Below are 12,254 nucleotides of genomic sequence, written 5' to 3'. Positions count from 1 at the left end.
AATGATTTCCTATTTCTTTTCGGCTATCATGCCCCAGAATTCTGAGTCTGTGAATCCCAAACCTTTCCTAACGTGTTTTTGGAGCTCCCTTTTAGCGAAAAATGCCACTTGTGACTAGTGAGGTGATAAATGACTAAAGTAATTGACTCTGAAGACTTACAAAAAATGATAAACAATCCACTTAAGCCGTCCCATTACTGGGTATATAACCAAAGGATTATAAATCATGCTGCTATAAAGACACATGCACACGGATGTTTATTGCAGCACTATTCACAATAGCAAAGACTTGGAACCAACCTAAATATCCGTCAATGACAGACTGGATTAAGAAAATGTGGCACATATACACCATGGAATACTATGCAGCCATAAAAAAGGATGAGTTCATGTCCTTTGTAGGGACATGGATGAAGCTGGAAACCATCATTCTCAGCAAACTATTGCAAGAACAGAAAATCAAACACCGCATGTTCTCACTCATAAATGGGAATTGAACAATGAGATCACTTGGACACAGGAAGGGGAACATCACACACCAGGGCCTGTTGTGGAGTGGGGGAAGTGGGGAGGGATAGCATTAGGAGATAGACCTAATGTAAATGATGAGTTAATGGGTGCAGCACACCAACATGGCATATGTATACATATGAACAAACCTGCACGTTGTGCACATGTACCCTAGAACATAAAGTATAATAATAAAAAAAGAAAAAAAAAAGACAGAAAGAAAGGCTAAGGTGCTTGTAGGCAGAGTGAGTGAGGAGGCAGGTGTAATGTGAACTGCAGAGGGAGCACTGGTAGTTCCAGGTCTCTCCATTTCTCCAGACTGGCCTACTTCTGTCTGTTACCTCGGGCACTGTCTCCTCTTATCTGATCTGTTTTCCTAATTTCCCCAACAGTATCCTTGCTGCCCAGGGTCAGGACAAGGGTGAGGCAAGGTAGGCAGCTGGGGCATTGCATTTAAATAAGTACTCATTCTAAGGTAGAGGGAACAGCACATGTAAAGACCCTAGGGCAGAAGTGGCCTTGCATGCTCAAGGAATGGAATAGAGGCCAGTGCATTTGGTGTGCTGTGGGAAAGATAGGAGATGGGAACAAAGTCCAGATTATGCAGTGCCTTGGAGACCACAGCAAGGGCTTCAGATTTTACTCAAAGCACAGTGAAAAGATGTTGAGGAAGCTTTTGCAGAGGAACGATATGGTTAGAATGGTTAGATAAATATTTTAAAAATATTATTCCATCAGCTATGTAGAACATAGTGTGGAAGGGGCATGAGTTGAACAAAGAAGACCAGTGAGAGGCCACAGTGATATTCAAAGTGAGAGATGCTGGTAGTCTGAACTTGCGTGAAAGCAGGAAGTAGAGGACAAATGCAATATGTATTGTGATGAAATAAAAATACATATTGATTTCATTGTTCAGACATTGTTGATTATTTGACTGTGAGTATGTATGTGTGTATGGTGGGGAGGGTTTGGTGGAGGGAATGGAAAGGATCATGAACTCCTTGCCTAAGTCAGAAGACAAGGATGCCACAGACTAAGGAGAGGAGAACTGGGGCAAGTGGGGGGGAAAAACAGGTTCAGACTTCAGGCAGTAAATCAACGAGACTCTTCTAGGCATTCTACGTTTGAGGTAATGATTAGGCATCTGAATGAAGCTGTCAGATACATAACTAGAGTGTGAGGAAGAGGCAAGGGCTGGAAGTATAAATTTGGGAGTGAACCATGTACAGACAGATTACATTTAGGAGCAATTTCTGCTTCTGGCCAAGGTGGAATAATAGGGACCAGATTTACCTTCACACATAAGAAAATGGAAAACTGTAGAGAATATAAGAAAATGTTTTTCACATACTAGACATTAGGCAATGCAGGGCAGTGGTCCCTAAGAGTAGGGAGGCATGTGAGGTGAGCTATGATTTTCTCTGCTTACTCCCTGGAGAGAGTTTCCAGAATGTGATGAAGGGATGGGTGAGCTGAGCAGAGTCTGTGGTTTCCCTAGTTGAGATAACAGAGCTGGGAGTTCTGGAAGGCCAAGGCGAATGGATGCTTGCATTGGAGAAGGGAGAACTGCATGGAGAGAATATACTGGTGATCTACAGTGGACCTAGCTGGCCTCAGGGCTGCCTCTGCTCCTGGCTGACCCAGACACCAGTTTGATATCTGCTACATAGCTTTCTTAGTCATCTTCTATGTGTGGCAGATTCCTGGTCAGCCCCAGGTTTCATGAGTTTGATGCTGGATCCCATCCCATCACACTCCATGGGCCTCTGCCCATCTCAGTTATGAAGTCTTGACTGCCCCTGCTGGCTTTTGACCCAGTGCTCTATAGACCTCATTTCTCTTACCACTTATTGCTAGGTGCTTCTCTTCCACATGTGGCCTACAGGGTTGCATACCTTGTTTAAAAATATGATAATTTTTTCAAGTCTTTCACCTCCTTGGTTAGATGCATTCCTAGGTATTTTTTTTGTAACTACTGTAAATGAGATTGTGTTCTTGATTTGGTTCTCATTGTGAACACTGTTGGTGTATAGAAATTCTTCCAATTTTCGTATGTTGGTTTTTTATTCTGAAACTTTACTAAAGTCTTTTATCAGATCTAGGAGTCTTTTGGAGGAATCTTTAGTGTTTTCTAGGTATAATCATATGGTCAGTGAACAGAGATAATTTGAATTCCTCTTTTCCTCTTTGGATGCCTTTTATTTCCTTTTCTTGCCTAATTGTTCTGTCAGGGACTTCCAATATTATGTTGAATGGGAGTGGTGAGAGTGGTCATTCTTTTCCTGTTCCAGTTTTTAGGGAAAATGCTTTTAGCTTCTGCCCATTTAGTATAATGTTGTCTGTGGGTTTGTCATAGATGGCTCTTATTAAGTTAAAATATGTTCCTTTGATGCCTAGTTTGTGAGAATTTTTATCAAGAAGGAACATTAGATTTTATAAAATCCTTTTTCTGCATATATTGAGATAATCATATGGTTTTCGTTTTGTTTTCAGTTTATGTAGTGAATTGCATTTATTGATTTTCATATGTTGAACCATCCTTGCATTCCAGGAATAAAGCCCACTTGATTTTGATGAATTATCTTTTTGAGGTATTGCTGAATTCAGTGTGCTATTTTGTTGACAATACTGATGAAAGAACTCAGTGATGACACCAACAAATAGAAATACATTTCATGATCATGTATTAGAAGAATCAATAATTTTAACATGTCTTTACAACCCAAAGCAACCTTCAGTTTTTTTTTTTTTTTTTTTTTTCTTTTTTTAATACTTTAAGTTCTGGGATACATGTGCAGAATGTGCAGGTTTGTTACATTGGTATACACATGCCATGGTGGTTTGTTGCACCCATCAACCTGTCATCTACATTGGGTATCCCTAATGCTATCTCTCCCCTAGTCTCCCACCCCCTGACAGGCCCCAGTGTGTGATGTTCTCTGCCCTGTGCCCATGTATTCTCATTGTTCAACTCCCATTTATTTTTTTTTTTTGAGACGGAGTCTGGCTCTGTTGCCCAGGCTGGAGTGCAGTGGCCGGATCTCAGCTCACTGCAAGCCCCGCCTCCCGGGTTCACGCCATTCTCCTGCCTCAGCCTCCCGAGTAGCTGGGAGTACAGGCGCCCGCCACCTCGCCCGGCTAATTTTTTTTGTATTTTAGTAGAGACGGGGTTTCACCGTGTTAGCCAGGATGGTCTCGATCTCCTGAACTCGTGATCCGCCCGTCTCGGCCTCCCAAAGTGCTGGGATTACAGGCTTGAGCCACCGCGCCCGGCCTCAACTCCCATTTATGAGTGAGAACACGCAGTGTTTGGTTTTCTGTTCTTGTGTTAGTTTGCTGAGAATGATGGTTTCCAGCTTCATCCATGTCCCTACAAAGGACAAGAACTCATTCTTTTTTATGGCTGCGTAGTATTCCTTGGTTTATATGTGCCACATTTTCTTTATCCATTCTATCATTGATGGGCATTCGGGTTGGTTCCAAGTCTTTGCTATTGTGAACAGTGCTGCAATAAACATATGTGTGCATGTGTCTTTATAGCAGCATGATTTATAATCCTTTGGGTATATACCCAGTAATAGGATTGCTGGGTCAAATGGTATTTCTGGTTCTAGATCCCTCAGGAATCATCACACTGCCTTCCACAATGATTGAACTAAGTTACACTCCCACCAACGGTGTAAAAGCATTCTAATTTGTCCACATCCTCTCCAGCATCTGTTGTTTCCTGACTCTTTAACAATCACTATTCTAACTGGCATAAGATGGTATCTCATTGTGGTTTTGATTTGCATTTCTCTAATGACCAGTGATGATGAGCTTTTTTTCATATGTTTGTTGGCCACATAAATGTCTTCTTTTGAGAAGTGTCTTTTCATGTCCTTTGCCCACTTTTTGATGGGGTTGTTTGTCTTTTTTCTTGTAAATTTGTTTATGTTCCTTGTAGATACTGGATATTAATCCTTTGTCAGATGGATAGATTACAAAAATTTTCTCCCATTCTGAAGGTTGCCTGTTTATTCTCATGATGGCTTCTTTTGCTGTGCAGAAGTTCTTTACTGTAATTAGATCCAATTTGTTAATTTTGGCTTTTGTTGCCATTGCTTTTGGTGTTTGAGTCATGAAGTCTTTGCCCATGCCTATTTGCTGAATGATATTGCCTAGGCTTTCTTCTAGGGTTTTTATGGCTTTAGGTCTTATGTTTAAATCTTTATTCCATCTTGAGTTAATTTTTGTATAAGGTGGAAGGAGGGGACACAGTTTCAGTTTTCTGCATATCACTAGCCAGTTTTCCCAACACGATTTATTAAATAGGGAATCCTTTCCCCATTGTTTGGTTTTGTCAGCTTTGTCAAAGATCAGATGGTTGTAGATGTGTGGCGTTACTTCTGAGGCCTCTGTTCTGTTCCATTGGCCTATATATCTGTTTTAGTACCAGTACCATGCTGTTTTGGTTACTGTAATCTTATAGTATAGTTTGAAGTCAGGTAGCATGATGCCTCCAGCTTTGTTCTTTTTGCTTAGAATTGTCTTGGCTAAATGGGCTCTTTTTTGGTTCCATATGAACTTTAAAATAGTTTTTTCTAATTCTGTGAAGAAAATCAATGATAGCTTGATGGGAATAGCATTGAATCTGTAAATTACTTTGGGCAGTATGGCCATTTTCACAATATTGATTCTTCCTATGAATGGGCATGGAATGTTTTTCCATTTGTCTGTGTCCTCTCTTATTTCGTCAAGCAGTGGTTTGTAGTTCTCCTTGAAGAGGCCCTTCACATCCCTTGTAAGTTGTATTCCTAGGTATTTTATTCTCTTTGTAGCAATTGTGAATGGGAGTTCACTCATGATTTGGCTCTCTGTTTATCTTGTATTGGTGTATAGGAATGCTTGTGATTTTTGCACATTGATTTTGTATCCTGAGACTTCACTGAGCAATCTTGAGTTTTAATGCAATTCCTATCCAATTACCAATGTAATTTTTCATAGAATTAAAAAAAGTAATTCTAAAATTTATGTAAAACCAAAGAGCCTGAATAGCCAAAGGAATCCTAAGCAAAACAAAAACAAAAACAAACAAAACAAAACAAAACAAAAAATACAAAAAAAAACCCAAAGCCACAGGTATCACATTACCCAACTTCAAACTATACTTCAAGGCTATAGTAACTGCTTATATATATATATATTTTTATCAATGGAATAGGTTAGAGAACCCAGAAACAAAGACACATCTGCAACCAACTGATGTTTGGCAAAGTTGACAAAAATAAACAATGAGGTAAGGACACTATTCAATGAATGGTGCTGGAATAACTAGTGAGTCATACGCAGAAGAAAAAAACTAGACCACTACCTCTCACAATACACAAGTATTAACTCAAAATGGATTAAAGACTCAAAGGTAAGACCTCAAACTATAAAAATCCTCAAAGAAAACTTAGGAATAATTCTTCTGAACACCAGGCTATGCAAATAATTTATAACCAAGACTTCAAAAATGAAATCAACAAAAACAAAAACAAAAAGACAGTTGGAGCCTAATTAAGTGAAAGAGCTTCTCCACAGCAAAGGAAGCCATCGAGAGAGTAAACAGACATCCTACATAATGGGAGAAATTATTTGCAAACTACACATCCAACAAATAACTAATATCTAGAATCTATAAGGAACATAAACAACTCAACAAGAGAAAAACAAATAGCCCCATTGAAAAATGGGCAAAGGGCATGAATAGACACTTCTCAAAAGAAGACATACAAGTGGCCCACAAACATATGAATAAATGCTCAGCATTACAAATGATGAGAGAAATGTAAATTAAGATCATAATGAGATATCATCTCACACTAGTCAGAATGGCTATCACTAAAATGTCACAAAACAATAAATGTTGGTGAGAATATGGAGAAAAGGGAATGCTTATACACTTTTGGTGGAAATGTAAATTAGTTCAAACCCTGTGGAAAATAATTTGGAGATTTTTCAAAGAACTTAAAGTATAACTACCATTTGACCCACCGTCTCATTACTGGTTATCTACTGAAAGGAAAATAAGCCATTCTATCAGAAAGGCATCTGCACGCATGTATTTATTGCAACATGATAGCAAAGTCATGTATTCAACCTAGGTGCCCCAAAATGGTGGATTGGATAAAGAAAACATGGTACCTATACTCCCTGGAATAGTATACAGTCATAAGAAAAATGAAATTGTGTTCTTTGCAGCAACATGGGTGCAGCTGGAGGCCATTATCCTGAGTGAACTAATGCAGAAACAGAAGATCAAATACTGTGTGTTCTCACTTGTAAGTGGGAGCTAAACAATGGGTTCACATGGTAATAAAGATGAAAACAATAGACACTGGGGAATCCAACAGAGGGGGAGGAGAAAAGGAGGCAAGGGTTGAAAAACCATCTATTGAGTACTATGTTCACTATTTGGGTGATAGGTTCGATAGCAGCCTCAACCCCAGTATTATGCAATATATCCATATAACAAACCCATAGAGGTACACCTTGAGTCTAAAATAAATTTTTAAAAATATCTTTTATATCTCCTATTGCTATTTTTATTTTTTAGATAAGAATGAGTGTTTAAATATTACTTCACTGTCATCTTGATTGGCAAGTATTGGAACAATCTCAGTCTTTGTCTTCCTGGATCCTACTGTGGTGTTTGATCCTCTTTCTTGACATGCAGTCTTCTTTTAGCTTTCATGATACCATTTCTCCCAGTTTTCTTCTACCTCCCTGGCCTTTCTCAGTCTCTGTTAAATGATCCAGAGATCCACCCTTGGCAACAATCTTTCACCCAATTCCACTGCTGCAGGTGCTTTATCATTGCTACTGACTCCAGCTCGGGCTACTCTACTTGCATGTTCGTTAGGCACGCCCACCTCAACAAGTTCAAGATCATTCCCTATAACATTCACCTCAAACCTGCTCCTCCACCTGTATAATCTAGTGTGGTAAATGGCACCCTATAAAATCATATATTTAAGATAGAAACCTGAGTGCTATAACAGATTCCTCCTTTAAAAAAGTTTGGCTCAGCTACTCAATCACTGTCTCATCAGTTTTGCATCTGTAACCCACTTATATCTTGGCCTGTTAGCTCTTGTCTCAAGGTGAGCCTTTAATTGTAAACATAGACAAATAAACAGCAGTCTGGAAACAAACAACAAAAAAAAGCAGAACAAATAAAAATGAAAACATTTTAAACTATTACTGAATCTTCTAAAGAATCCCCCCAAAATATTCCACGCATAATGCACAGCGAACTTTGAAATCTGCTTTTCTCATTTTTGCCTTTCTCTGTTTTTATTTTTATCTATAGCTACATGTCTTTCTTCCTCTATCCTATACCTGAAGAGTTCCTTTTTCCCCTTTCCCTGAAAAACTTCCTCTCTTCAAACCCAGCTTGCAACTATCCTCAAACCCAAGATCTTTTACTACCCCTTCTCATTTGTTGTTTCATGGTTTACTCTGGACTCTTTCTGATGTAAATCAATTCCATAACCTTATGTACCTCTCAGATTTCTCTCTCATTCCTACTTCTTTTAGCAATACAAAAGACTAAGAATTGAGTAGATTCACAGACATGTCCTTGGGAAGGAGGGAAGTATTAAAGAGGAAAAATGCATTTATTTCAAATTTAATATTTTTCTTTATTTACTGTCCAAACCCAGTTAAATTTCTTTCCTGTTCATTCCCTTCTCTCCATTCCTGGCTGTAGCAATTATAGCCCAGTGTCAAGGACTGTGAAGGGACTGAAATTTCCTCCTAATTGTAGGTGAACAAGACAAACCATCACAGTTTCATGGATGCTGGTAGAAGACTCAAGACCCAGGAGTCAAAGGCAAAGGACAATTTATTGTTCACAGTATAAGAAATCACCAGTGTCAGCATTATTGTGTCATTTTCCCAAGCACCGATTCCCACAGGATAATGCACAGAGAGCCAGAAGACACCTGCATACAGTGAGGTGCAGTGCAGGAGAGACACCCTGAGTTTGGGGAAGCGAAGTCTTTTATAATGGGTCGTAAACATGCCTACTCTTTGCTGGAGGGCAGGGTAGGAGTTAGATAATACCGCTATCCTCCACAGTTGTAAGCACACCTCCTCTTTTTTCTGGAGGAGACACGATCTATTATCTCCCAATGCTGTTCAATATACAAAAACCCTTGAAGAGATGGTCTGGAATAGAGAGCAATCAAAGCCTCATTTACAAGACTTGTAGACACTTAAGGAGACCCATGAAGGTTTCTCTCTCCTCACCTCCTCAGGACAATTGACATTTACTGTTGGAATTTTACAACATCTGCCCAAATGCCCAAGTTTTTCCTAGTCTTACCCTCTTCCAGCACATCCTCCCTCTGCTGCAAGGGTAATCTTTCATAATGCAAGTAGTGTCATGCAAGTAGCATTGCTTACAATTATTCAATGACTGCTTATTTTCTACAAGATAATTTCCGTAATGTGCCACATAAAACATTTTTTGATTTGACATTTGCCTGCCTTTTCAGTCTTCTTTTCCATCCTGTACTGAAAATATTTGGCATTTAAAACACGATTATAATCTTGCATTTAATATTACAAATAACTATTGCAGCTACTTCCACAAAGAAAGCAATTTACAAGTTATTGGACTTGAGATGGCCTTTATAAACGTATAAACTATTCTTAATAAAGTCCACTTCAAATTCCATTTGTACTGTTTGTGTGTAAATATGTGTATTGGTGTGTGTGTTAATGACAAAGGAATTTAGAAAGAAAATTATTCTGTAAGGCCAACAAATAGAAGTACTATATATTCTCTGTTTATTTACATTTTTTTTCTACAAGTATTCTAGGCCTTGCATAGATCAACTGTAGTCAAACTTGTCTCCTGTCTGATTCTAACAATGACCCCTTGCTCTGATTTGCCACTGGGGTTTAAAACCCCTCTCTCAAGTTCACACAACTGTCCCTTCAGGGGCTTTGCATTTTTTCTCAGTCTGAGCTCTTTTAGACAAATGTCAGTTTTTTTGCCATTAGCCTTGTGAGAATTCCTGAAAATAAATAAACAGCTTGGAGAAGGAAAGCCACTATGGGAGTGGAGAATATGAGTCAGTGCCATGGTTGGCCGGGGGAGAAATGAACTTTTAGTTTACATTGTAGGTTTCTTACTTTAAGACTTGAAGCTGGGAGTGGTCTTGGAGTCCTGCTTCCTGACATCTACCCCCAGACTAGAAATCCGTGCCAGGAAAGGGGTGATAAACCAGAGTTTATGGGGACCATTTATGATATATTGACACATCGAGGTGATCTTTATAATAATTTTAAGTTTATTGATTTTTAGGAAGGATTGAAGCATTTTATATCGATTGCATCAAGAGAAACCCAGGCCTCCTGTAAAATGGACCTAACTCCGCTGCCTCCTATTTCCCATTACAATCCATGAAGGATTTATTATTCTTGCACTCACTGGCTGAGTGACGTCGGGTGAGTCACTGTCTGAGCTTCAGCTTCCTATCCATAAAATGGGAATAGCAATACAATGGGATTGTTGTGAAGACTGAAATAAAACAAACACTGTTATATGGAAGAGTATTTTAAGCTATAAAATGCTATAAAAAACTAGGAATTTGTATTCTTTGGCTCCTAAAGTCCAGGCATTCTGTCTTATGCTACTCAGGTTTGTCTTCCCCCTCTAGCAGATTTACATTCACAGAGCAAACGTCATGAACATTTATGAAAATGGTTTTTTCTTTTTTTTCCCCTCAACTGTGGGGAGATGTTGGCCAAAGCGTAGGAAGTTTCAGTTAGACTGGAGATCTATTTTACAGCATGGTGACTATAGTTAATAATCATGTGTTATACAATTGAAAATTGCTAGGAGAGTGGATTTTAAATGTTTTCATCATAAAAACTGGTCAATACATGAGGTGATGGAAATGTTAATTCAACTGGTAAATCATTCCACATTATATACATATGTCAAAACATCAAGTTTTATACCATAAATATATCCAAGTTTTTATATGTTAATTAAAAATAAAAAAATAGTAAGAATACAGTTAAAAGAGGAGTTTTGCTATTTTTAAAAACTATAGACATGTAATTTAAAAAGATGGGTAGTATTAGTATTAATTTTTGTTCTTTCCCTGGTATAGGATAAACTTGATCAGGTTATTATCCAGCTTTGCCTCTTCACCCTTACTAGACTATGATGCCCTCAAGGGCAGCAATTATCTCTTCATTCCCCCAGTTCAACACAGCGTGTTTGTGAGTAGATTGTCAGTAAATGTTTGCTTTAAAAAAATGCACAAACTGCAACTTCTCCATCGTTAAAGAATGAGAGTAGGGGCTGGGCACGGTGGCTCACGCCTGTAATCCCAGCACTTTGGGAGGCCAAGGCGGGTGGATCACGAAGTCAGGATTTCAAGACCAGCCTGGCCAACATGGTGAAACCCCGTCTCTACTAAAAAATACAAAAATTACCCGGGTGTGGTGGTGGCCGCCTGTAGTCCCAGCTACTCGGGAGACTGAGGCGGGAGAATTGCTTGAACCCAGGAGGCAGAGGTTGCCGTGAGCTGAGATCACGCCACTGCACTCCAGCCTGGCAACAGAGTGAGACTCAGTCTCAGAAAAAAAAGGAATGAGAGTGGGACTTCTTCAGGTTTCTTCTAAGCAAGGCGTGTGACTCATTGGCCGGTTGTGAAATGAATTTTATAGGCCATAACTAGCATTTGAAATGCAACAGAAGGTAGTAGAGTAAAAAATTAAAGTCAACTACACATAGCAAGGTAGGGATTGCTTTGTGAGACCTGTTTCAGCTGTGAAAACTGTTTCATGCATGTATGTTTGTGTATAGTATGTACAAGTGGCAGAATAGATTTCTTATTGTTCATTGTGGTCAAAAATGTGTGAAAAACAGTGGACTGGTCCTTCTATTCCTAATATTACATTACAGCTACTACCACCATCATAATATTTTATTTATTTATTTATTTATTTATTTATTTATTTATTTATTTATTTTTGAGACGGATTCTCCCTCTGTCGCCCAGGCTGGAGTGCAGTGGCGCCATCTCGGCTCACCGCAAGCTCCGCCTCCTGGGTTCACGCCATTCTCCTGCCTCAGCCTTCCGAATACCTGGGACTACAGGCGCCCACCAACACGCCCGGCTAATTTTTGTATTTTTTGTAGAGACAGGGTTTCACCGTGTTAGCCAGGATGGTCTCAATCTCCTGACCTTGTGATCCGCCCGCCTCGGCCTCCCAAAGTGCTGGGATTACAGGCGTGAGCTGCCGCGTCTGGCCCATAATATTTTATATTTGATTACTACTTTACATTGTGCAAGAACTGTTTATACCCCCTCCCTCACATAGTCCTCTGTTATAACCTAGGATGGGGAGGAATATGTTATTACTCTTTCCGTTCTTCTTGTGGTAGAGGAAAGACTTGTATCCACAACTCCACCTTCTAGGATGGACTGTCTTTGTTCGGAGAAACATTTAAGTAAGTCCTGGGAAGGGTGGCTGGAGAAGACATGCTCTGAGGACAAATGGAACAGGTTACCATCTTCTCCAGGTAGAAGGTGTTGTGGGAGGCAGGTGCCTGGGTGTGGAGAGAGTCCACTGAAGCTGTATGGGGAGGAGGGAAAAAGCTGAGAGAGATAACCCTTAAAGGAACCCTTGGAGAGTATGGATTCTGTAGTGGAATGTTTGCATGATCTGACCTCCTTCCCAGGGCTCTACCA

At 39.5% G+C, this 12,254-nt stretch overlaps 1 long non-coding RNA gene across 1 annotated transcript in view; it reads left to right on the top strand.

Annotated features, from left to right (window-relative positions):
* Positions 1–10,091, top strand: part of LOC144340966 (uncharacterized) — a 30,965-nt gene extending 20,874 nt beyond the window's left edge. The window contains exon 3 of the long non-coding RNA XR_013417501.1: positions 9,851–10,091. This is a non-coding gene — a long non-coding RNA (uncharacterized LOC144340966). The remainder of the gene's footprint in view (positions 1–9,850) is intronic.
* The last annotated feature ends 2,163 nt before the right edge of the window (positions 10,092–12,254 follow it).

Source organism: Macaca mulatta, chromosome 5 (genome assembly GCF_049350105.2).
Source record: "Macaca mulatta isolate MMU2019108-1 chromosome 5, T2T-MMU8v2.0, whole genome shotgun sequence".
NCBI classification, from domain to species: Eukaryota; Metazoa; Chordata; class Mammalia; order Primates; family Cercopithecidae; genus Macaca; species Macaca mulatta.
The sequence above is the reverse complement of the archived record's forward strand: the minus strand, read 5'-3'. Positions and strand labels throughout refer to the sequence as shown.